Here is a 25,567-nt window from a genome sequence, read left to right as displayed (position 1 = left end):
CCTCATACCTCAGTCACCTGCAAACCCTGGTGCAATGTGGGGTGCTGAGTCCTAGGATGTGGGCTCCAAATAAATAAAATAAGATTATTCAGACAGTGCAGTTTCAAGTATGCTTCTGTCACACATCAGTTTACAACAGCCATCCCATCACCCACAACCACATTCCTTCCATCTCCATCTGAAGTTTTGCTTTGGAGCATTTCTCTGCCAGAGATGTAATTCAGGAGCAGAGTTCCCTTTGAGCACTGACAAAAAAGCACTGCCCAAAGCTTGCACCTGTTTTTAGAGAAATCATTGAGTTTAATCTTGCAGCCTTCTTAAATAAATATTTGTCTTTATAGTAAATTTTCCTTTGGGTTCAAGGAAACTTGAAACTTTTCTTTTGGGCTCTTCTGAAAGGAGGATTAGCTGTGATTTTCTTAGGAAACTCTCTGCTTTGACAACCACAGAAATAAATCCTTTTAATTAATAATAATAATAATAATAATAATAATAATAATAATAATAATAATAATAATAATAATAATAATAATAATAATAATCTATATCGATATAGATTAGATATAGATATAGATATAGATATAGATATAGATATAGATAGATATAGATATAGATATAGATATAGATATAGATATGGATTAGATCTAGATCTAGATCTAGATATATAGATATAGATATAGATATAGATATAGATATATAGATATAGATATAAAATAAATTCCTGTCAAGAATCACTGTTCAAAAATCTGTGGCTTTTCACTGAGAATAAAGTTTCTGTGTGCAGGTAAAGATTCAGAATATCTGCTGTGATTGTCAGCTTTAGAGATCACCTAACCCAAGAATGTTTAACTGCATGCATGGAGATTTCTGGCCAAGAGGATAAGAAAAATAATGCTTGTTTATTTATTGATTTATTTGTCAGTTTTTATTCTTTAAAATCACTCGACACCAGAACTAAAAACTGAATTCAGACCCCACTAGTGATTCCAGCTGTGGCCTTGGCAAATCCCTTTGATCCATGTTTGTAAAACAACCCTGTTTTTCTCCCTCAAATCTTATGTGCCATGTCTTTTACAAATAAAAAAAAAAAAAGACTGAACTCCTCTTTGTACTTTGGAAAAAAAAAAAAAATAAAGATCTTCCTTGAGACTACTAGAACATTTGGAACCTGAGGAGAGTGCTGTAATTGCTAATTATTGCTGTATGTTAGCAGTGCTAATAAAGCTCAGCAGAGCTCCAGGCCAGTAATAATATATCTAAGAATTTAAACAGGCTGCTGAAGTGTTTATACAGCAAAGGTATTTTTGAAATGCAACAGCAGCTCACCACCATTTCATATGATGCACAACAGCACAGGAAATTTAATCAGAAGAGCAAAATGTCAACAGAACATCATATTCATGCTTTTCAAGCACAGAGAGTTCTCAGGAGCAGCAGTCTCTCACACAAAGATTTATTCCCTCTGAAGACTTTTTTCATGGCTCATAAAGAGTGATGGATGAAGTTAATTTTTAGTTTAATCTCTTCCTTTTCAGCTCAGTAATTTCTTTGAGACTGTGCAAAAAATTAGTGACAATATGGAGCCACTCACCAGTCATTGGTGACTGTGTGTTACAGACTGTGCACAGGCCACAACAGGTTGCCTGACATTTTTGGAGAGTGGGAAGAAAGTTTTCCTTTAGTAACTTTTTTTTTTTTTTTTTTTTTTAAAGCAGCATTTTAATATTTGAATAATTCTGCACAACATATGAAGAATTTTTTTCAGGGTGGCAGAGAAAGAGCATTGAACTGTGTGCCTAAACTTTAGTTTTTCTTGGGTTTTGTGTTCTAAAAACTCTGATTATTCCATCTTTGCTTGGCACATTGCTCTTTAATTATGTTGTTACACTTGGAATGGCAGAAAATGTTGTTTTGTCCCCCAAGTCATGTTTTTCTTTAGCTCAGTGGCAAATACTGCATAGAATCAGGGCCATTCTATTCAGATTTTTCATCTATGGCTGCTTTATGTTGGCTTAAGAACTAAAATCAACCATTTGGCCCTTTTAATACATTTCAAAAATGCTTTTGACTTCAAGGCTTGCAATTATTGGAGTTCATTGCACTTAGAACTTCCCAGCTCTTCTTTCTGAAGGAATCAGCTATTTTAATTAGTTCTCTTATCAGAATGGAGAAAAAACAATGGAGAAAAAAGAGAAAACAGGAGATCATTTCTATTCTTTTGAAGCACCACGTTGAAAATTGGCCCCTCAAAAATCAACTTGGATGAAAGAAAGCAGGAAATTGCTTTTGGGCAAAGAAAGTGGGATGTCAGACTCAGCTTTGGGTGTGGAATGGGTGCATTGCCTCCTTCAGACCATTGAGGACACTGTGGCAAAGTCACCCATAGATTTTTTGGATGTTGGAGCCCATAGGAACATTTCACTGCTTTAGGCTTGTGCTGCACTGGAGGAAAGATGCAGAAAAATTGTAGTTTTTAAGTCCAGGAAAAGCACAGAGCTAGAGCAATGCAATTAAAATCCACAGGACATAATAAATAAGGTGCATTTGTAACAACAGAAATATGCAGGACACTGAAGTGTTTTTCTGAGAGATACAGCTACTGCAACACCTGCAGTGCTGTTGCATCATTAATTTAATTTTTATATATTAAATTCTTCTTTTCCTTTCTAACTATGGCTAGAAGTATCAATACAAATTATATCCAAAAAAGAGCACTTTTACTTTCCTTCTTACCATTCTGTTTTGTTCTTATTGTTGATTTCTCTTTGTTCTTATTGTCTTTTTTCCTCTTCAATGTGGTTCTTTGGAGTGAGGACCTGCCATGTGTCAGAAAAATCACAGTCCAGGGTCCCATCAGTGCAGTGGATCTCCTGAACAAATGTTTTTTTTCCTATTTGGAGCTCTTGCTTAGCTCAGTGACATCAAGAGCTTCAAATAGAGTGCACTCCTGGATCTGACCATGCACAGCTGCATGTCCTGAAAGCAAAAGCTACTTTAATTTTCTAATTATTCTTGCTATGGAATTATTGAATTGTTCTAACTATTAAACTATTTAGTGAATCATTCCATCTACTGAATTCTAATTATTCAAATTATTCAAACCATCCTGGCTACTACTACTCTGTCTTAGGTATAACATGTTCTTTTTATTAATTTCTTAACTTATAGCTCAAGAAGAACATTATAAATGGGAGAAATTACTTGTAATTAAGGTGAAATTCTGAAAAGACAGGCTGATAGGTAGTGACAGCTGGCTAAACACCAATTTGTCATCACAAAAATAATTGACACATTTGTGCTGCTTGTGCAAAACTCTCTGAGCTTAGAAGGAGCTGGAGGTTTATGCCAGGTATCTCTACATGGGTGAGGTGACAGCAGGAGGTGGGTAATTGTTTTTTATTCCCTTTAAGTTGATTTTCTAGATCAGTATTGCCTGGAACCAACTCTTGGTGCCTCCTTCCTAACACACAGAGCAATATATATATATATAAATATATATAGAAATTGGCTTGTCTGAGCATCATCAAAGTTCAAATTCCTGTGGATGATTTTTTTTTTTCTTTGGCAGTATTGTATCAGGGAAGATGGTTGTGCACATCTTCTACAGTCTTGGAGTTTTTGTAAATTACCCTGGATTCTAGTCCCCTGTCAAAACAGGCAGGAGGAACCTTTGCCCTGTAAACCTTCTCTTTATATGAGTGATCAATAATTTCTCCATTTTCTCATAAGATTTTTTTAAAAGATCAGGAGGAAGTCTAAAGATCATTGACACCAGCCTTTTAAGATGTTATTTTAATTGACAAGAACAGTTCATCTTTTTCCCCCTTGTACTGTAAAAAGGGGCAGCACTTCTCTGACCACAACATTCAAGGAAACAAGGAATGGTTCAGGCTGCATTTCATGGAATGGTCTGGGCTGGAAGTGACCTGAAAGACCATTTAGTTCATTGACCACAGAGATGTTAAATAGTGATAATTCAAATATCACCCCCTGAGGAGCCTCCCTTTTAGCTGGTCTCTACTTGGCTGACCACAACTCCTTGTGTGGGAGCATCCAGCCAATTATCCACCAAGCAGATAAACTGCTGAAGTGGAATTCTTCAATTATTCTTCAATTATTCTTCAATTATTTGCAAAAAATTTGCTTTTGTTTAAGATAGATGCTGCTGATTTTGTCAGATGTCTGGATCAAAGGGAGTCAGCATAAGCTTTTGGAATTTGTGTGGCTTTTCTTTTATTTATTTTATTTTATTTTTTTATCATTCACACTGTGGGGAAGTATTTCCACAGAGATTTCTGCTGGAGTGCTGGCTTGGCCCTACACTGTGAGGATTTTTTCATCTTTTTCTTCCTTTCACACAGCTCTTCTCTTTTCCTGTTTCCTCCTCTTCCAGGCTGGAGAGTGCAAACACATTTCTCTGCACTTGGAATGTGCTAATTAGCAAAAATTCCCTAGAATTTGAACAGACAAGCAAAGGTCTCATTCAGCAAAATGGATTATTGTTTATGAGAAAAGGAAGCAAACCCAAGAATTAAAATTAAAATCAGTGGTATTTGGGAAAACAGGACATATCTCAAGGCCTTGGTATTTGATAATTACCCTGACATTATGATTTTTCTATTCTAGGAGCTCCCTAAGAAAGCTGATGTAAGAGAAATAACAGAGGGTAAAGAAGTAGAAACCCTTTAGCTTTATATGGATTTATGTAACAAATCTCCTTCCAGGTTAAATAATTGTTTCTCAGCTCATAGTTTTCAACTACACCAGTAGAAAAGGAATTTTCTTTTAGCCTCATTAAAACCATATGTCTGCCAAATTAGCAATTACAATGCTATTTAGCTGACAATCTCTTGCACTGAGTGACATTGCTTTTATCAGCTCTTGTGTATGAGCTATGTGTTTTATAACAGGACTAGTGCTTGTCCCTTTTCCTTTATCTTAGTTCATCCTTTAAAGCTGACAGCCTGAAGAAATAAAAGCAAAATACATTTAGATGTGCAGCCTGTCTCAACTTTAAGCTTGATAAAAAGGCCATTTGTTCTTCAGTGTGGTGGCACATGGAAACAGCTGCATAGGTTGATAATATTGATGGCACTGCACTTAGAGCCATCACTTCTTGCTACAGATCTCATCATGAAAATGATCATGGGACTTCATCCTAACACAATGAAAAAGTCCCTCAATAAATCAGTGCTTCTAATGAAAGCAAAAAAAACCCTCCATTTAGATAGTTTTAAATGAACTGAACAAGTTAGTGCTCACAACATGTCTTATGTAGGCAGAACTTTCTGCCAGGTAACTCTTACCTGATTGTGGGGGACAGTGACATTTGGTGTTGCATCAAACATCCTCTACTTCAGCTTGAGAGACTGAAAGATCTGCTGGCTAATCTGAAAAATTAAAGCCTAATTTAGTACCACTGCAAGAAAGAGTCTTGATCCAGTATGAAAATAATCAGATTCATTATCAGGTATTACAATTATAAGTGGAAAAAAAGACATTATTGAAAACAATATGTAAGCGGTCAATGCTTCTTGTAAATCAGAACCACTTTGAGGTGCAGCAATTGCACCAGTTGTGAATTTGGGACTGGCAGGGGGTAGGGGCTGTTATAAAATCCTGTTTGACCAAATTCACACAATTCTCACTCTGCAGTGCTCTCCCTGCTGCAGCAGCCACTGAACACCACTACAAGGATGATTTCTGCCCAGAGCCCCCCTTGCACTCTCAGCCCATGCTGGCCATTTCTGAAAGCCCCTGGCAGCTCAGGAGGGGCAGGGAGCAAGAAAGAGCCACCACGGTTTGTGATCCCTGGGGAGACAATGAGGATTCTGCTCCTCCCACACCCTCTGCAGCTCTTGGGCAGCTCACAAATGAACTTGTTGCACTTGCAGAACTCTCTGCTCTGCCCACTGGAAATCAGGACCCACAGGCTCTCATCACCCCTGGGAAATGTCCCTGTGTGATCAAGGTCATCCCACAGTGGGGCAGCAGGAACAGAGGATATAACCTGTAGGATATTCACCACTAGACACCCACGGGTGTCACTGATGTCCCAAGAGCACCCCACCATCACAGAGGTCGGTGCAAAGTGAGCCAGCTGCACCTCACAGCAGGAGATTCCCAGGAGCAAAGCATCCATGGGTCATGTCACCCAATTTCTTATTTTGGAAAGGATTGTGGGCTTCACAGGAGCTGAGGATCTGAAGCAGGAGGGGCTGGGCTGGCTCAGGAGGAGCAGAGCACTGGGACTGCAATCCTTGTCCTTCTCTTGGCACTGTGGGTCACGCTCCAGAAAATCAGATGTGATCCAGGCTGCAGTGGCCAGGAGGAGAGAACCAGCAGCAACTTGGAGGAGGAGGATGGAGAAGAAGAAGCACACATTATTTTTTCAAAGAAATAAATTGGAAGTAACCCTGCAAACGCTGAAGAAAAATACAAGGATGGAAATGAAGCAGAAGATGATGCAAAGGAAGAAGCACCAGGACATGGCTGGAGATTTGTGCCATGGCAGAGGCAAAATCCTCCAGGCACATTTGCAGAGTTGTACACATTAGTACCCTGGAATTAATGTGTTTAATATATATAGTATTACCTCCTTATTAATGCATTTACTAATTACTTCCTTCAGCTACCCTGAACCTTCCTTGTTATTGTTTCAATAAATTGGATTATTCCACTATCTGAATTGTACAAGCTGTTCTTGAATATGATCAGACCTTTAGTCCACAAACTGAATATTTTTTCATATTTATTTGTGTTTTAAATGTGGGTAAATATGTGTACAGAAATAGTGGCAAGTAGTGATCAAGTACTGATATTTCTTTTTATGGGAACTTAAACTATATTTGCATTGAGCCAGTATTGATCTGCACACATTCAGAACAGCACTGTCTTATTAAACATGTGATCCAAAAGCTGTGTGCTGAATATTGATATATATATATGTTAAGAATATTTTTAGGTAAGCAGTCTATATTTCATGAGCCCCCAGTAAAAGAATACACAAATCTGTAGCAGAAATTTTGGCATAGCTGCCTTTGAGGAAAAGCAGAGTAAAATGACAAGCTAGAAATTCCTAATGAAGTTTTGGGCTTTTAGATTCAAGCTCAGTAGCTTTAATATATTTATGGATGTCACTGTAGATTTACAGCATGGGAAGATAATAGCAAGGTCCAGAAATCTGATGTTCTGTGGAGGTTTCAATATCTCAAAGGGATTAGCTGTGAATTCTGATTTGAAGTAGTGAAGTAAATTAGAGATGTAATTTTTGCTCATCATTCTTCATTGTTTTATGAACTACTACTTGGACAGAGGATACTTGACCTGGGTAATGTATATTGCACAACTCATGAATCCAATATATATAAATATATAAAATATATTTATATTTATATTTATAATTTATATTTATTTATATTTATATTTATATTTATATTTATATTTATATTTATATTTATATTTATATTTATATTTATATTTATGTTTATAGTTAGTTATAGTTATTTTCTATATATATAGTGTTTGAACAGACACTGACACAGAACACAAACTGACTGTCCTGATAATAGTAGGGATAAAGCCTACAATGTTTCTAATGCTTTTTTCTTTGAAATGACCCTCAGTTCTGAGACATATTTGCATAGAAAGTGATTTTTTAATATATTGGAGGCTAAGACACAAGGCAGTGATGCTGCTTCTGTGTCTTCCCAAAGTGCTAAATATCTTAATTGTTTTTAATGAAACTAGGAAAGAAGGTTTGCATTAGAACATTAAATCCCAAGATAGCAGAGGCTATCATTTATTAGTTAATTATTTCCTATTGATTTCCTAAGATGACAGGTTTTTAAAAGGCTGTTCCTAATCTCGTTTCTCTCTGCCATCCTTTGTGACTTGTGTTGACAGTTCCTTTTGAAGAGTAAAGCAGGTTCTTTTTGAAATCTACTCCTTTATACTGAATTCCTCTGCCAGAGGCCTGTCACTCTCCCACTGAGGTAGTTGTTGACATTTACCAGAGCACAACAATGTTTAATTTAATATTTTGATGCTTTAATGTCCTATTCCCAAGACAGAAATTTGCCATTTCTCTCTCCTGATGACAGAAACTTCAGAAACTCCTTTCATTCCCCAGCACTTGGGCTAATTGGGGTTATGTTATTTTAGGGTCTGAGATCAGGGCCCCTATTTGTGAAGAATGATGCTGTGAGTGAAGAGAAGGAACTCTGTAGTGAGGAAAGGTTAAAACTGGGGAAAAGGCTGGGACAGCTATGGAAAAAAAACCAAAAACCCACAAACTACTGAATAGAATGATTTGGTGGCATGGTGACTGTATGGGTGGTTTCCAAATAGAAATTCATAACATCTTATCAAGAAGCAGAGAAAAAAAAAAAAAAAAAGAAGGAAAAAAAGAATTATGGGACTGCTGGGAAAAATGTAAATAAGTGTCTCCAAGTGTTTCAAGTGTCTCTAAGTCAATCCATGCTGTGTGCCATCCCACCCTGATTAATTATACTGGTAATAAAGTAATTCAAGTAGTAACACCTTACTTTTTTGGGAATAATAAAGGTTTTGAGAAATGGGTGGGAATTTTAGCAACATCTAGTGAAATAAACCAATAGTGAGAAACAGGAGAGCTGCCAGTTGGAAGGGAATGTTGTTTCTCTGTGGTGATGCTTCAAGGATCCTGATGGTAGCACCCTCTCATTTGGGAAATTAAAACTGGAGCCAGGAGTAAAGCAATGAAATAGGACCAAGTAGAAAACATTTTCTTAGCATAAACCTATTTATGGGGTGGTTTTGTAAGAAATAGCTGCATTTTAGTCTCTTAAAAAATGAAAAAAAACCACCTAAACAATGTTTAGTAATATATTGGTGGACATTTTAATTAGATATTATAATTAAAAATGCAATTTATCAAGGTCTTCCACCCTTAAAAAGTTTTTGGATTGAAGGAATTAACTTTTTTACCTTGAGACATCAAATTGTTCTTTGTACTTCTGGAAGGGAAGGATGATTTAAGATTGTTAGAGACAGCACAGTAGGGAACCACATTCTGACTCAATGAGCCACCACAAGTTAATCAGTACTTTTTATTCTGTATTGTTTTCTCTTGCCTTTGCAAGTCTCATGCTGTTCTTGAAATGCCTTGGAATTAAAAGAACCAATTGGCTGCCAGTGCTTGGAAAAAATAAAAAAAAAGATGGTATTTCACAGTGAGAGGAGTGTATATTTCCTTCTTTTAAAACTTTGTATATTCTTTTTTTTTTTTTTTTCCAGTCTTCTTTTTTTTTTAATGTTAACTGTTAGAACCCCCAGGAAAGAGAAATACTCCTTGTGGAAATGAATGCCTTCCTGTTCCCTGCAGAGAAAATTATTAAGAACAAATTTACTCATAAAGTAATAAAATAAATAAAGAAGAAATTGCCTTGAGCAAAAAAATGCTATTAATTCTGAGTAGCTTCTGGCACAAAGCTGAAATAAACATTCTTAATACTTAAAAATGGTTCTCAGACAGCCTCATTTTTCCATTCCTTGCAGCATCTGGCCACATTTTGTATATTTGGAAACAGCTGTGAACCCCTGTGACCACCCAGCCTTAAGGGGAAGGAAACACCCAGGATTCATAAATGCTCCTGGTTGGAAGGAATGACAAAAAATCAGAGGGGGACACAAATAATCAGAAAGTTTTGTTGATAAATTCCACCCCTGGCATGGAAATTGGTGTATCAGTCCCTGGCTGCTGTGCAAGCACAGGGCAGTGGGTTCTGGGTTGTTGGTGAAAGAAGAGAGAAAAAGAAAGAGATGGATTAAAGAGGGGGAGAGAGAAGGAGAGAGAGAGAGGAAAAGAGAAAGGAAAAGAGACAGAAAAAGAGGAAAAGGGAGAGAAAATGGAGAGATGGATTAAAGAGGGTGAAGAGAGAAGGGGAAAGAGAGAGGAAAAGAGAGAGGAAAATAGAAAAAGAGGAAAAGGGAGAGAAAATAGAAGGGATGGTTTAAAGATGAGGAAGAGAGAAGAAGAGAGAAAAAGAGGGAAAGAAAGAGGAAAATAGAAAAAGAGGAATAGGGAGAGAAAATGGAAGAGATGGATTAAAGAGGGGAAGAGAGAAAAAGGAAGAGAGAGAGGAAAAGAAAGAGGAAAATATAAAAAGAGGAAAAAGGACAGAAACTGGAAGGGATGGATTAAAGAGGGGAAGAGAGAAAAAGGAAGAGAGAGAGGAAGAGGAAAATAGAGAGAAAAAGAGAAAAAATAAGAGAAAATGTAAGAGATGGATTAAAGAGGGGGAAGAGAGAAGGAGAGAGAGAGGAAGAGAGACAGAAAAAGAGGAAGAGAGAGAAAAAAAGAGGAAAAAAGAGAGGAAAAGAGATCCCCAGTGCTGGGTGCAGTGTCAGCCCAGCTGAAGGGATCCAGCCCTGGTTTCAGCATCCATCCAGCTGAGGACAGGTCCAGAGCCCTGGGGCAGTGCCCAGCCTGGCACAAATCTCTGGGCAGGTTTCTCACTTGCTGTGCAAATTAGTTCTCATGCCCAGTCCATATTTCAGACCTTTCTGGAACTGGTCAGAGGCTTTGGGGTCTCTGGGGGTTTAATCCTCCCCTGCAGCCCATGGCCACTTCTTGTCCTCATTCCTGCCCTTGTGCTCTGTTATTTTGTGCAGCTCTCCAGGAACTAAAGGGTGTAAATAAGTTTCCAAGGATGATGGTTTAAAAACCAGGTGCTCTTTGGGCTCCTGTAATTCTTGTGAACAGTGATTCTGAGAGGCTCAAGAGCATTTCTCAGCTCGTGGTGGGGTGATGGTGCTGGGGATGCACCTCCACTGCCCACCTTGTGCCTAAAATCCACTTTTCTTTCTACAAACCCACATCCCAACTCCAACCTGGAATCAAGTGGATCATTATCTGAAGAACTGAAATTTTTCATTCGAGTGTGGTGAGGAAGAGATGAATTAATTTAAGATGCATTACTATGTTTTCTAGAAAAACATGGATATACAACAAAAATGATTTGTAATGTGTGCACTTGTATTTCAGTAAGTGCAGTGACAAAACAGTGGGGCTGACACTGAGGCATTATTTTCAGGAGACAGAGGCTGGAAAGCATAAAAGAATTTTCAGACAGCCCAAGCAGTTTGTGTACAGTCTCTACTTGTGTGCTATTGGTGAAATAATTAACTTTTTCCCCTCTCCCCAACCCCCACCCGGCTCTCACTGCATCACGTTGACTTTGGGATGCACAAACCAGATTGAACAAAGAGAGTCATCAAGTTAAAATCCCCCCAGGGCAGAGGGAAGCAACTCAATCCCTGAAACCTGACTGAGGCAAGAGGAAGTTAAATCAAAACAATCACACAAATGTTTTATTCCAGAACAAGTGCCCAGGGAACTGCCTGCTGCTGGTTGAAGGTCTTTTGTTTTATATAAAGGGAAATCAGGTAAGCTTGAGCCTTGACTAAATAAAAAACATGAGGATAAAAATCACTGCCTGGAAAGTGGAAGGTGGTGATGGCTGAGACGTGTTTTCAGTGCCAGGCAACATTTTGAGGGGGTTGACATAGAATTGTACAGCCTGTCATTAGGATGATGAGGTGAGGTAAGCTTTCATTAAAATTGGCACTTTGGGATATCAACAACTTTGTTGTTACAGTACCTGTAAGCCACAAAAATGTTTCAGCAAACTGTAAGTCTGAGTTCCTGAGGAATAAAAATGTAATAAAATAAAAACAAAATAAAAAGTTTTTTTTTTTTTTTTTTAAACAATAAAAACTTGTAAAAAAACCTCCCAAACCCCCATACAAAATAACAACCCACTACACCCCAAAATCCTGTGATTTCTGCCATATTTTTATTTGATTTGGAAATTCTCTTGGAAATGCCACTAACAGACCTTTTGCAATCATTGCCACTTCAGTTTTGGCTTATTGGTTTGGTTTTTATTTTACTGTTTGTCATGCACAATACATGGAAGATTTAGGAGCCCTCAACTCTGATTTCAATGTATGAATGAATTTTTAAAGACTTAAAAATCTCCTTTGAAAACCTGCACTAGTCTCACTGATGTCACTCTTCTTTCCAGAGATAACAATTTGAATCTCCAAAGGCTTGTTTTGCACTTAGCACCACTCTGACCCTGGCCAGGATTTAGACAGGAAAAGAACTTCCCTGAAATATTGGAATTCTAAGATGCTGCTGCCTATTCTGAAATGCAGAAGGTAATTATTAAAGTGTGCAGAATGTACCAAGGGATACAGGCCATGAAGGAAACTCAGAGTTCAAAAACACAAGGAGGTTTTCCAAGAAGTTTTTTATTTTTATTTTTTTTTTATTTTTTTAATTTTTTGTTCCACATTTGGAGCACTGTACCTTAAGAGACCCCACTTGCCTCCAATATCTTCTAAACCCATGAAGTTTTTCACAGCCTGGGAGGACTTCTCTACATAAAAAAAAAAAAAAAAAAAAAAAGTAAAATTAAAAGAAATTCCTTGAAAACACACAGGAAAAAGAAACCTCTGAGAATTCATGAAAGCATGTCCTTTTTACCCTCTTACCCCACCTAGAACAACATGATAAATCAATCCTCAAACATTCCTGTAACATCATTCCTAAGAAATAGCAAGTACCATGATCACAGTTTGGATTACTTATTGAGATAGATTCATTCTACATTTAACAACTGCTCTTTCAGAATGTTTATTCAAGGACTACTGTAAAAGGGAGATAATTCTGATTTCTCCTCATTTTCTTTAGAAACAGTGCAGCCAGTCACATATCTGCAGACTGAATTTTTCTCTTCCCATCAGCACAAACTGTGATGCTTTGTCATCAGGATGACAGGACAGGAATGGTTGGAGTACAAATTCAGGACAAAATCTCAAATCCAGCATGAGAATGAAGGGAGGTCAAGCAGGTGGCAAGGAGGAAGTTTTCCTTGTCTGTTTTTGGACTAGGTAAAGACCTTTCTGTTGCAAAGAAATTTATTGTGAAATCAAAACCCCTCTAATTTCTGTGGTTGGGTGTTGCTTTTCCCCTCCATTTATTTTTTTATGATTCCAAAGGTGGCTTGTTTCTTATTGAAAAACATTTTCTGTCCTGTTGCATTATTGGTAAGGAAGAATGAGGTTGCACCTGCATTAGAGTTGGCCAGATTTTCTTTTTTTTGGAGCTGTTTTGTGGAGGGTTGAGGCTTTGCAGACAGTGATGACACAAAATTACTGGGACATATTTGGCCTCTTGAGTGGGATGCTCACTGAGTGTTTCCTTCCTGTTGCAATTCTTTGGGGGCAAGAGATCCACATTCTGCAGAAAAAAAAATAAAAAATCCATCCATTCTCTTAAGCTTGCAAACAATCCAGTGAAATGAACTGGTTTTTTCTCCAGTAGCCCTATATTCTTTGAATGTCTATTTTCAAGCTGCCATTCATTCTAGAAGAAAATGTATTGAATCAAATCTTTTTCACAAGAAAGTTTAACTTTATTTTTAGAGTTTAATAAATGATGCAAGCCTTAATGTCAGGAGATTTGCAAATGCCAGAGATAATTTTGATGCTATTTCTCCATGAGCTCTTAAATCACAGTACTGCTTAAATACAGTCCTTGAAGTTTTGGTTTTATTGAACCCCAACTGAGCTCTAAGATAACTTGATTTGCAGTCCACTCAAGAGCAAGGTATAAAAAGATCACATTTAGACAGAGAGTTTTTTACTTCAATTATAAGAGATGAGGATTTTATTGATAGTTTGGTAGCAGCAGAACACAGAATGGCACAATATTTAGGAGTGAAACCATTGTAAGTAACTGATCTGCCAAATAATTCTTTTTTATAAGCTGAAATGCAATTTCAATTCATGCTTTTGTCAGAAGCTGAAATGTAATTTCATTTAAGTATGGAGCTAGGATAGTATTGTTTTGATTTTAATTGGAGCCAGCCCTGGAAGGTTTTTCTTGCCTGTGATTAGATCATTCCCAGGCTGTTTTAGAAACTGATCTGTCAGGAATCAATCCTACACTGCACTAATCAACTAATATTCAAGGTGATTCAGTAAAACACTGTGAATAACCTTGAAGAAATTGCAGCTGAGAACTTCATAGTGAAGTATATTCACTATCATTATCAGCTGCTGAAAAAAGTCTGAGATTAAAGTGTTAAGAGTTAGAACAAGAAAGATGAAGAAGCAGATAGTCCTTTTTTTTTTTTTTCCATAAGTTGATGGCAGATTTGTCAACATTCCTGAGTAGCTGCTTTTTATGAAAAACACCCAAAGTTTAAAAAAAAAATTAGTAAATTTTTCACATAAATCATTCAGCTGAGTGAAACAATAAAGTCTCTGCACATGGTTCCATCAGTGACATACTCAGGAATGAGCTGAAAAGTTATTTCTGTAATGGAAAATGGCTTTTCATAGGTTGTTTTTTTTACCCAATAGGGTGTGCATACATATGAACTTACAGATAGTATGTACTATGCAGAAACTTTATGCTATTTAACCCTAAAATAAGTGTGAAGAGAAGATTGCCCAGTAAAACACTTTTAGTGGCCAAGGGGAAGTTAAATCAGCAGAAATAGAAATTGGGAAGGAATGAAAAATGGAGCAAACATAGGGACAGTTGCTTAAATCACTTTTTAAAATCCTATGACATATTATATTAACTGAGTCTTTTGGAACAAGTGAAAATTTGGGATTGTAAAAGTGCTCAGGGCAAGTCAGTGCTTCCAGGTCTGCAGCACAGCTTCCTCAGAGTGCAAATCTCTATTTAAAAATCTGTTTATTCACATCATAGAGGGTGTGGATTATTTATTCTAATCTAAAAACAGGACTCCAGTTTCTCCTTGATTTATTCATGCCTTGCTGAAGAGATTATGAAAGCACTGAGGAGTACAAGTTTCTCACTCAGGAGTGAGTCCTGCTCAGCATTATCTGGGGTGATTTCTGTGTGCTTTGGTCTCCCTTCCTCTCTTCTTTAACTGAGACAAAGTCACTAAATCCCATTTTCACCTTGACCTTGTATTAAACTCAAAGTTTTGTACAGCTTTTGGCAGAAAGTTATGTGGAGTTTGGTTTTTTTTTACCCTAATTTCAACTGAATTCCCTTTCAGACCTCAAACTTGGAGAGTTAAACTATATCAATCCTAATTTTGAGAAGCACTGAGTCTCTGCACAGTCACTTCATTTCATGCAGCTCCAAGTTTCAGCAGCTGGATTGAGATTTGTACATCACTAAATAAAGAGCTGGCCAAATTTATGGCAAATGAGAGCCAGTTTAGTTCTGTAGGCAAGGAGCTTTTGCTGATTTATTCCAAGAGAACAGCAGGACCCAGCATTGTTTATGGGGTACCAGTGGACATAAAACACCTCATGAAAACATTGTTCAAGCTATGGGAACACTAAAGGTAAGTTCAGACATGGCTTTGAGCAGAGGGTCTCACAAAATGTTCTACAGAAAATAGAGTGAGATAAGGGGGGAAAAGCAAACCTGAAAATATGCAGGGAAAAAAAAAAAAAACCTATAAAATGAAATCTGTTGCCTACAAAGGAATTTTTCCCAGTGCAGAGCTCAATGATTAAGAAATATTTAAACTCCAACTTGAGCCTCACATGGAGACTAAAAATGCCTCTTGCTGAATCTCTGCCTTGCTGTTCATCCCTTCTATTAGGGATGAGAACTGCTTGAGGTTGTTAATCATCTCAACCACATTAATCTCATTAATAAATATACAAACCTGGACCTTCTGAAAAGAAAGAATTCAAATCTGTTTTCTAAAAACCTGATAAAAGGAGGATAAACAGAATTGGATTTGAAAGAAAAAAGGTTTACAGTGCTTTGTCCTGAGGTATAAATTGGAATTCTGTAAGCAGTAGTGCAGCAGATGCATGAAGGTTTTCTTTGAAGGAAAAATCTATATTGGAGGCTTTAATTAATAGATCTAGAATGAGATGAATTGCTTATTTATAAAGCAGAGCATAGTCTGGCTAGAAATGCAGAAGTTAGAAGTGCAGTCTCAAGTATTTGTATCATTTGGACTGGAGAGTTTGGAAAAGAAATGTTTTTATTATATGGGAGAAGACAGAACACTGCTCTGTTTGAGTGTGGTTGTTTCAGCTTCAGGGAAATGATACATCTTTCAATTTACTTTTATAAAAACCAAAATAATTTGTAGTAATTCTGATATGATCCAGAAATATTGAAGTGGACAGGAAATCTTCTTCCTTAAAAATTTAGATATAATTTAGCTATAATTTAGAAATTAAAACCTATGCTTACATGCAAAAATCTGAAAAGATGTTTTTGGATTATTTTTGCCAATGCATGCTTGATCCAACAACCCAACTGAAGAGTTTTGTGTCATGAATATTTTATTTCAATGCATTTTTCTGAATTGATGAAAAAACAGACACATTGATTTGGCTTAAATTTTATGATGCCCACATTTTTAGTCCCTTAACATTTAACAGCAGTTCAGCTGGTCTTTAATAATTCTTCACCTTTAAAAAATTAAAAATTAGGAAAAAAAAAATTAAGAAGATATATCTCCTAATGAATACTGCCAGGCAAGGAAACTCCTGGCACAAAATGCTGCAAAGCTGCAACCACACAAAACTCTCTGTTATTTTCCTTGCAGCTGCTTTAAAACTGGACAGAAGGTTCATTTCCCCACATGTGTTTTATTGAAAAAAACACTCTTACAAGGATGTCATCCTTAATTTACCTGTTTAGAGGAGTCCAAGAAAGACTTTGGAATGTTCTAGATCAGCAGATTGGCCTGACTGCAGTTAGGAAGTGTGAGATAACATCAGTTCAAGAGCTGTCATATTCTGATTTTATTTCTTAATATGGTTCCTGCAGTGCATACATACAACCTATCAAGTAACAGAAATAGGCAGCAAACTAATCATTTGAGACACTTGCATTTTATGCTTGATTTCAGTAGTAAACTGCTTTATTTCCTGTGATAAGACAACAGGGACATACTGGTCAATATAATTTTAAAGTAGTTTTCTTATCAAGGTGCAGGTAAAATATTTTTTTTTTAAAGCTAGATTAATAATACAACATGATTAGTTATCCTGGCATCACACAGTGGTTGAGGTCCTCTAAAAAGAGAAGAGTCAGTTCAGGGTCTAACCATGCTTCAGCAGATGTTTTAAGAGCTGGAGTAACATTCTCATTCTTATTTCACCTTAAGCTATTTGTGTGCAGTCTTTGACCTTCCAAAACAACACTGCAAATGAAATTAGCATTTGTGACGTTGGCCATTAGCTGCAAATTAATAAAAAAATAAATTGTGAGGGGAAGAGATTCAAGGACAATGTTGGTTTTCAGTTTTTCTGTGCTATTCTTGCCCAGGGTTTTGCATTGCATCACTCAGTTCCCAGCTATTCTTGTTCCACCCTCATGGCTTTTAGATGATTATACACATGTAGTAAGTTTAAATATTTCAAAGACCCTTGCTTTTAGAGTCTCCTGGAACCTAGAACCTAAAACTGAACTTGTTACAGTGATTTTACTGTTTTTTTTTATTTAAAGGAAACAATGGCAGCATTGATCTTTTGGGGACCCTTTTTTTTGTGTGTGTGTGTGTGCCCCCACCTCTCATTTCTCCCTGTACTCCCCCAAGGAAGGATTAATGTAAGAAGTTGAGGACATTTCTTTTTCCTGGGGCACAATAGCCTGTTGTTCACATGCAGAAGAGATGACAAGTGGAATATTTGTTTTCCCACCAAGGCTGACACACAATTCCAAAGGTCAAGCACTGTCTGATGCTGCATTTACTGGCTTAAACTTTTCTTTTCCCACAGTGGATGAATTTGTGGAGCTGCCCCATTTGCTGCAATGTGTCTCCAGCTCCTTTGCTCCACTCAAAGCTAATTAGTCTTTCCTGATAAATAAAACAGTGCTTTATGGGAGGCTGGGGCAGACCTGGCTAAGCATGAGTAAATGCCTTGGCTCATAAGCTGATTTTTGTTCAAAGGTTTCAATTAAGTGTTTGGATCCTCACTTGGATTAACAGGTGAAAATGCAAAATAAGACCGAGCTGGGGAGCTGCCAGTGAGAATTTTTATCTCATCTTACATTAGGTCAAATATTTCCACAATCCATAAATGTTTCTAGGACAGGCTTCAGTTCAAGAATGTCCCATGGGAACAGCTGGGGGATGCCTGCCTGCTGCACAAACCACAAAAATCTGTGTTTTGGAGTGGGTGCTCCCCAGCTGAAAGGAGATTTCTGTCCTTTCCCTGTCCCCCTTTATTGAGCAGCAGGTTCTGGCTGAGCACTTTACATCAGTCACACTTTCTCCCTTTCCCCTTAGCTGTGGCAGCAGTGAGATAATGTCCTCTTGTACACAGGCAGGACAGAACTTGGTGAAGCATAAAATCTCTTATTTCCAACCATCTGATGCAAGGAGCAGCTTCCAGTCTCACAGTAAGGAGAATAACTTGTCACTCACTGGAACAATTTACCTGTTCCAAAAGGCACAGCAATTGTTTCCAAGCATAAAAGCAGCCACTGTTAAAAACAGAAGTTACCAAAAGTGGGTAAGATTAAATTAACACTAAGGAATAGGTCACACTATTTTGTTTTGAAGCTGTTGTTGTTTAAGATTTTTTGTCAAAAAAGCATCTAATTAGCAGCAGAGAAGGAAAATTGTGGTATTGAAATTAAAAAAAAAAACAAAAAACAAAGGCTCAATCACAACTGTATGCAGAAATACTTCAGGGTAAAATTTCAAGCAGCTAATGTCATGTCAGTGTGTTCATTTATGCTTTTGAACAGTTCTTCAGTCAGGGGGTTGAAATTACAGTGTTTTAAAGAAAATCAGTTATTTTTAGTTTAATTTTTTTTTTACTGCACATAATTTTGCCAGTGAAATGGTGTGTCACTGACCCCCTTTTATAATATTGTTAGCTCAAGTGCAATAATTGCTTTTTCTTGCAGGCTGAGTGAGGCATCGACCTGTGAAGTTTGAGTTAAAGTTCAAATTACAGAGACTTTGTTCTTGGCTTCAGACTATCTGCTTTGAATATATAACACAGCCAGTAAGACATCAAATAGGATGTCTCAAAAATATAGTTTTCAGTTCTGAGGGTAGATCAGTATCTGGGCAGGAGACAAGTGCAGTGTATTTTTTTTTAAATAAACACAAGAACTTTACAGGGAGTTTTAGTCAGATATCTTACTTTATAGCCTATTTCTTTTCTCCTCTCTTTCTTAACTGAGTGTTAAACTGTACTAAGAGCAGTTAGAGGTTTTTGTTATAAAACAATATTGCAGCAAACTTGCTTTATCTTGATTTATCTGTATAGACTGTGTGGAAGTTCTTGCTGGTCAATAGGTTAAGACAGAAAATAACAAGTAAGGCTCTCACCAGTGTAAGGATGAACTATCACAGGGAAAGGTCAGCACTGTGGCTACTCCAGCAGTGTGACTTCTTCCATCTCTATGAGTTATATCCTGCCAGCAGAGCCAAGCCATGGAGCTTAAACAAATATATAGAAGTATATATATTTATTGATATATTTATACACATATTTATACACATATATATAAATTATATTTATTTATTTATATATATTAAATATTTATATATTTATATATTTATATATATAAAAGTGTATATATATATAAGTCTGTGTAGATATATATAAGTGTATATATATATATATATATATAAGTGTATATGTGTATATATATATATATATATATATATACATAAGTATATATATAAGTGTGTGTATATATATATATATATATATATATAAGTATAGCTGAGACTGGATATTAGAGAAGGGCTAGGAAGAAGGTAAATATTATTTGTATTCTGACAATTTATTGCAGCTTCCACAGCAGTTTAACCATGCAGGCATCCTCTCATTGCCAGGAGGATCAGCCAGGCTATTGGAATATTGCATTTAAAACACCATAGAATAATCACATTGTGTATTCAGCAGCATCTTGATTTCCCCAAACAGCAGAACCTTGCCATGCCTGGCACATGGATAAGAGGCCAGAGCTGCTCTGGAGGCAAAGCCTCTGCACCCACCCTTGTTCCCATGCAAATCTTGTCCCTGTGGAATTGTCATTCTGGGCATTCTTGGCTCCAAGCTTTCCCAGTGCTGCTGAATGAAGATGCTCTTTCTTCACTGTCCAGAGCTGCCCAGCAGTGAATTCCTCTGTGTCTGGGTAGAAACCTCCACTGCTGTTGAGGATCCTGGGAAATAGGATGCAAGGCTAAAACCCCTTTATGAAAATTAAGTGACCAAGCAGGGCAATACAGCCCTGTCTGTGAGACTGCCAACTTGTGCCAGCTTTGGTCAACATCATTCTTTGCTCAGAGGTTCCTCAATTAGATCAGATTTTCTAAAACACTTCAGTCTTGTGCATCTATAAACAAGAAAGGAGTGAAAACATTTTTTAGGTTGTGCTGATGTGTTGTTATAGTAACTCCCAAAGCTTAGGAATCTGAGGCAAAACCCTTTAAACACTTGGCCTCTTGCAACATCCCCACAGCCAAACACTCCCATTGAGTTATTTCTACAGCACCATCTCCTTTGTTGGTGATTTGGTGGTTTTTCAAATTCTCTATGCCTAGCACACACACTGAAGGTAAATTATAAAGATCATCTCACCTGGTGTTTGCCATCTCCAAGCAGAGGAGGCTTGGAAAGAATGGAAACCTTGATGATTCTTCACCTGGGTCCTCTCCTTGTCTCCCAACCCTCCCAGAGCCTTCCTCATCCAGGAATGGCTTCTATGTATGAGGTCATCTTCATTGGATTCTGTTCCAGGAACATGGTCATTGCTCTCTGAGCCTGTTAACTTTTAATATCTAATATTGGATGAGATTAATTTAATCAGGGGATGGGGTAGAACTGGGTATACTGGATGAAGTAATGGAGTTCTGTTCTTGTTTCAACCATTACCTCACTAGGAGACTTTGGGAAATCATGCAATCTCTCTAAAGATTTAAAATCCTTTCTTGTAAAACGTGACTAGTACTTACAAGTCTTGAAAGCATTCTCCCTCTCTCCACAATGAACAAATAAAATATTATCACTTTCCATCCTCATCTGTGTCCTCTGTATCAAAGAAGCTCTGTGTAAAAAGCATAAACATAAAAGGAGAAAATTTATTCCATTTAGGCAAATTGCTGAGAAAGGATGCAAGAAAGACTCCTGTGAGGTGGCATGCTTTTGCTTGAACTCCCTATTTTAAGTGCCTCAATAACATTTCTACCCACACATTTGTGTCAGGTGTAGCCTAAGGCAAGTTTGTAATTTCTGTACCCTTGCCATAAAGAATCTGTAAGTTGTGAAATTGGTTCTCCTCAGGATAATTTACTCCATCCTGGAGCAGAGATTTTGAACTGTGAGCAAAGGATATTTAAAGGCTGCTTTATGCTAATGACAGTATCTTAGAGAATAAATTAGCTGAAATTAGCCCTGTGTTGCAGAATGCCAGCTCTGCAAGGACCCTGCAGCAGCCCAGGAGTTCTGATCACTCCTGAGCACAGGCACTGGACATAAGGATGCAACTTCTTCCCAAGGATCCTCTGACAGCACTGAAATGGATTGGGGAGTTGTGTGGAGTTTTTAAAGTTCCTACAGGAAAAGTTCCTGGCTGCCCTTACTCTGTGAGACCTCCTGAGGTCCCTTCTAACTTGGATTATCCTTCCATACTATTCCACTTGGACAATAGAGACAACCAGGTTGTATCTCTCACATATTGAATGATCTCTGCTGCTGCATTTAAAATAGAGAGCCAACAGATTTTTCTCTGACAATTCTTTTAGCAAGATAGTGACTCTGCTCTCACTTGGTAAGTCAGGTCTGTGGTGACCAGACTTAGCAGGAGTTTTCCAGGAGATAGTCTGGGAATGTCAGAGAGGCTTTTGTCATCATTATGTAAAGTGTCTCAAGTGAGCTGGGATTGCAGAAATTATCTTCTGTGCATTTTGCTTTCCAGTAAAACTACACACCCCTGAGTATTGATATTAGGAACATGTTAGTTTTTATTTTCCATTTCTCAAGGCTCACAGAATTTCACAGGCTCCAAATTATAGTTGGAACAAATTTTCCTTCCTGCTACTGAGCTGGATTCTGCTTCCTGAGCAGCCAAATTGCTGTTAACAGATTCTCTGAATGTTTCTAATCTGTTTTGATTCAAAACCAAAACAGATGAGCACAGCATACCTTAAGTGTCAATTTAAAATAACCTGGTTGTCTTCAATGTAATCTCCTGTGGTAATTTAACTGCTGGTGGGGAATAATATCTTAATTTGCCAGGGCTGTCTCCAAAATAGCTGTGCAGATGCTTTGTGATGGGAAGGACAGGATTCAGACTTCCACCTTAGAGGCCAAAATATTGACAGTACTGCCACCCTTTTCCCTTCTTTTTCTCAGTTTTTGGCTACCTTCCTGCTCATGTTCCTCTGTGAAAATATGATTACTGCTGTCTCTGTTATCAGGCAGTTTGGGAGGAGTTCCTAACCAGGACTGCCCCAGCCACTGCTGCAGTTTTCTCTCTGAATTTCTGAGCTGGCACTAAGACACTGAAGCTGTGACATCAAAATCAGATTCAGACTTGAAGCTCAGTAGCTTTGTAGAGACACAAAGGTTTGGAAATTATAGCTGAACATATTTGTATAGATGAAAAAGAGTTTGTTTACATGCCTGAAGCTGATGCTTTATTACCTGTGAAAACTTACCCTTCTTCTTTCTGGTAAGTGTTGAAAAACTTGTGCCATTGTTTCCATTTATTAATTCTTAAATATATTACAAAGGAGGGCAAAAAAATAGCAAATATGTTATACAGGCATAAAGGACAGGATGCTCCACATTCCTAACAGGCAGCAGGGAATGACTTTCCCATTCTACCTTTCCCCATGAAGGTGTTTTTTGTGTAGAACATATATTTCAGGAACACCCATTAGCCCATTTTTCCAGGGAAAATGTACCCCTATCACACAGCATGCTAATCAACAAGCTGCTAAATGTGAGTGGTAACACAGAAACAAGTCAGTCTAGAAAGGTTTTGAGATGGTTTTGCAAATTTGAGTGTAACAAATGCTCTTTCAGAATCATAATTGACTTTCCCTGACATGAGCACATTAACTGAGGTGGGATATGTTTTCTAGCACAATGTCTTTTCCTGGAAGCAGAATTAACAAATCCAAAATCTTATCAATGTTGGACTGTTTTACACAGAGAGCTGCTTCAAGAAAATAACACTGACTAAAATGAGGAGAAATCAGAATAATCTGGTTTTTACAGTCCTTGAATAAACATTCTGAAAGAGTAGTTGTTAAATTAGAATGAGCCTATCTCAATAAGTAATCCAAACTGTGATCATGGTATTTGCCATTTCTTAAGAATCTGATATTACAGGAATGTTTGAGGATTAATTTATCATGTTGCTGATAATTCTAGGTGAGGCTTCTTTTTCCTGTGTGTTTTCAAGGAATTTCTTTTAATTTCACTATTTTCTGAATAGTGTTTTATATATAAAAGTCCTCCCAGGCTGAGAAAAACTTCATGGGTTTAGAAGATATTGGAGGCAAGTGGGGTCTCTTAAGGTACAGTGCTCCAAATGTGGAACAAAAAAAAAAAAAAAAAAAACCCAAAAAACCCAAGAACTTAGAAAACCTCCTTGTGTTTTTGAACTGTCAGTAGTGCTTGTATTCTAGTCACTCTGACAATATGAAGAAAGATGCATAAAGGAAATACAGTTACATAAGAATCTCAAAAACTTTTAGTTCAAAATCACTGTTATATTGTAAAGCAATGTTTAGTTATTTCTAGAAACACCCTTACAGCATTGACTGTTAGTGATTCTGAATCTAAACTCACATTTATTTCATAGAGACAAACTGGCAGATTTATCCTCTCTATTCTTGTTTTGTTTGAATAGGTCTCAACATCCTACTTTTAAAATGGATAAATGGTATGGTATTTTTCTTCAAAACTGCCTGTTGTTTTTTCCTAGTATCTTCATACTAACAATGTGCTTCAAGCTTTTTAGTGTTTGTAAAATTTGCTTTGTGGCAAATTTAGATATTATATTTATCTGTGTAACAACACTTCAGACCTGCTCTTTAAGGACTGGAAGGTAAAATTCAACTTTGTAGGCAGAAAGTTTGGATTTTTTTGTGTGTCAGCACTGCAGGCTGATTTGCTTCCCAGGAAGTGTCTTGTCAACAGATCAAGCCCATTGCTGAAATAAGTGTTCTTTGCTTTAAACCATCTGATCTGGATTAATTATCCAGGACAGCATCAAATAAAAGGCTCATGTCATTTTTTTGCCAGTCTGGGCAGAATGAAATGTGATTGTTGCCCAGGGACAGCATAACCTCAAGACTAAATACATAAACCAAAGAACTGATGATGTGCTTTATTTCTTGAGTTTGCATTTTACAGGGAATAAAACCCTGAGGACCATGTTACCTCCAAGAATATTCCAAGTTTTGAGCATAACTCTGAAACTTCATACTTCTGCAGCTGTGTGATGCTTTTTTTAAAAAAGAAACTACATGAGAAGAATACTGTATATTTTATTCATGCTGTCATTCTATGGAAGTCTGATATAATTAATTAAAATTAAATTTGAAATGGTCATGCAAGCATTACTTTAAGAGAGTTTGCTCTCTAATGAGCCTGACAGATTTGTCATTCTGCATGGTTAAAAAAAAAAAAAAAATCAACAACAGAACAACAACAACAACAACAATGATAACAAACCCCCAACACTGCAATTTTAATGCCAGAAATTGTGTGCAGTGCTAGTCAGTCACCCAGTAAATGAGAAGAAACCTTTTGCTCATCCCATCAGACAGCAGCTCAACAGATACTTCAGTAGTGGGAGGTAAAGGTTACATGGGCAGTTGAGTTTCAATTTACATTTTTAATAAAGGGCTGTGCCTGTAAAGGCAGCTGGATTACTTTTTTTCCCCCTCAGAGGAATTGTCTTTTTGTCTGAGTTATGTACAGTGAGGAACAATGGAAAAACACTTGTCTCTTCTGAGCAGCATCAGTGGTCACTCTCCCTGCAATTAAATCAGGGCTAATGGAGAACAGAACAATTTTAATTGTTTAAATGTAATTGCTTTTAATTGTTTAATTTAATTTTTTTCTGGCCAATTTTAATTGCTGTACACTATGACAGAAAATTAACTCCTGGATAGATAAGAGCAGAAATTTCAAACGTTGCCTAGCCCTGTCCTAAGCCAGCTGACAGAGATCAGTGGGAGCTTTAGAACCAAATTCTAAAGCAAGACAAATGTTAAGTGCTTTGAAATAAGAAAGAGTAGTTATGTACAACTGTAATCTTATATAAAATGTTGTTTAAACTGTTTTAAGGAAGCAAAATGAACAAAAAAGTAGGTATTTGGACAATACCCTTTAACATGGGTCTCCTTTTTTGTGAGGGGAAAAAAAGCAAACAGAATAAATAAAATAATAAATAATAAATAAAAAAATAATAATAAAATAAATAAAATAAGGCACTGCTTTTAACTAGAGCTCTCACTTTTTTTTTTTGCTTCCTATGGATTTAAGGTTCTTTTTTTCCAAAGCACAAGTGCAA

Source organism: Oenanthe melanoleuca, chromosome 5 (assembly GCF_029582105.1).
Source record: "Oenanthe melanoleuca isolate GR-GAL-2019-014 chromosome 5, OMel1.0, whole genome shotgun sequence".
In the NCBI taxonomy this organism is placed as follows: Eukaryota; Metazoa; Chordata; class Aves; order Passeriformes; family Muscicapidae; genus Oenanthe; species Oenanthe melanoleuca.
This window is presented reverse-complemented; position numbering follows the sequence as displayed.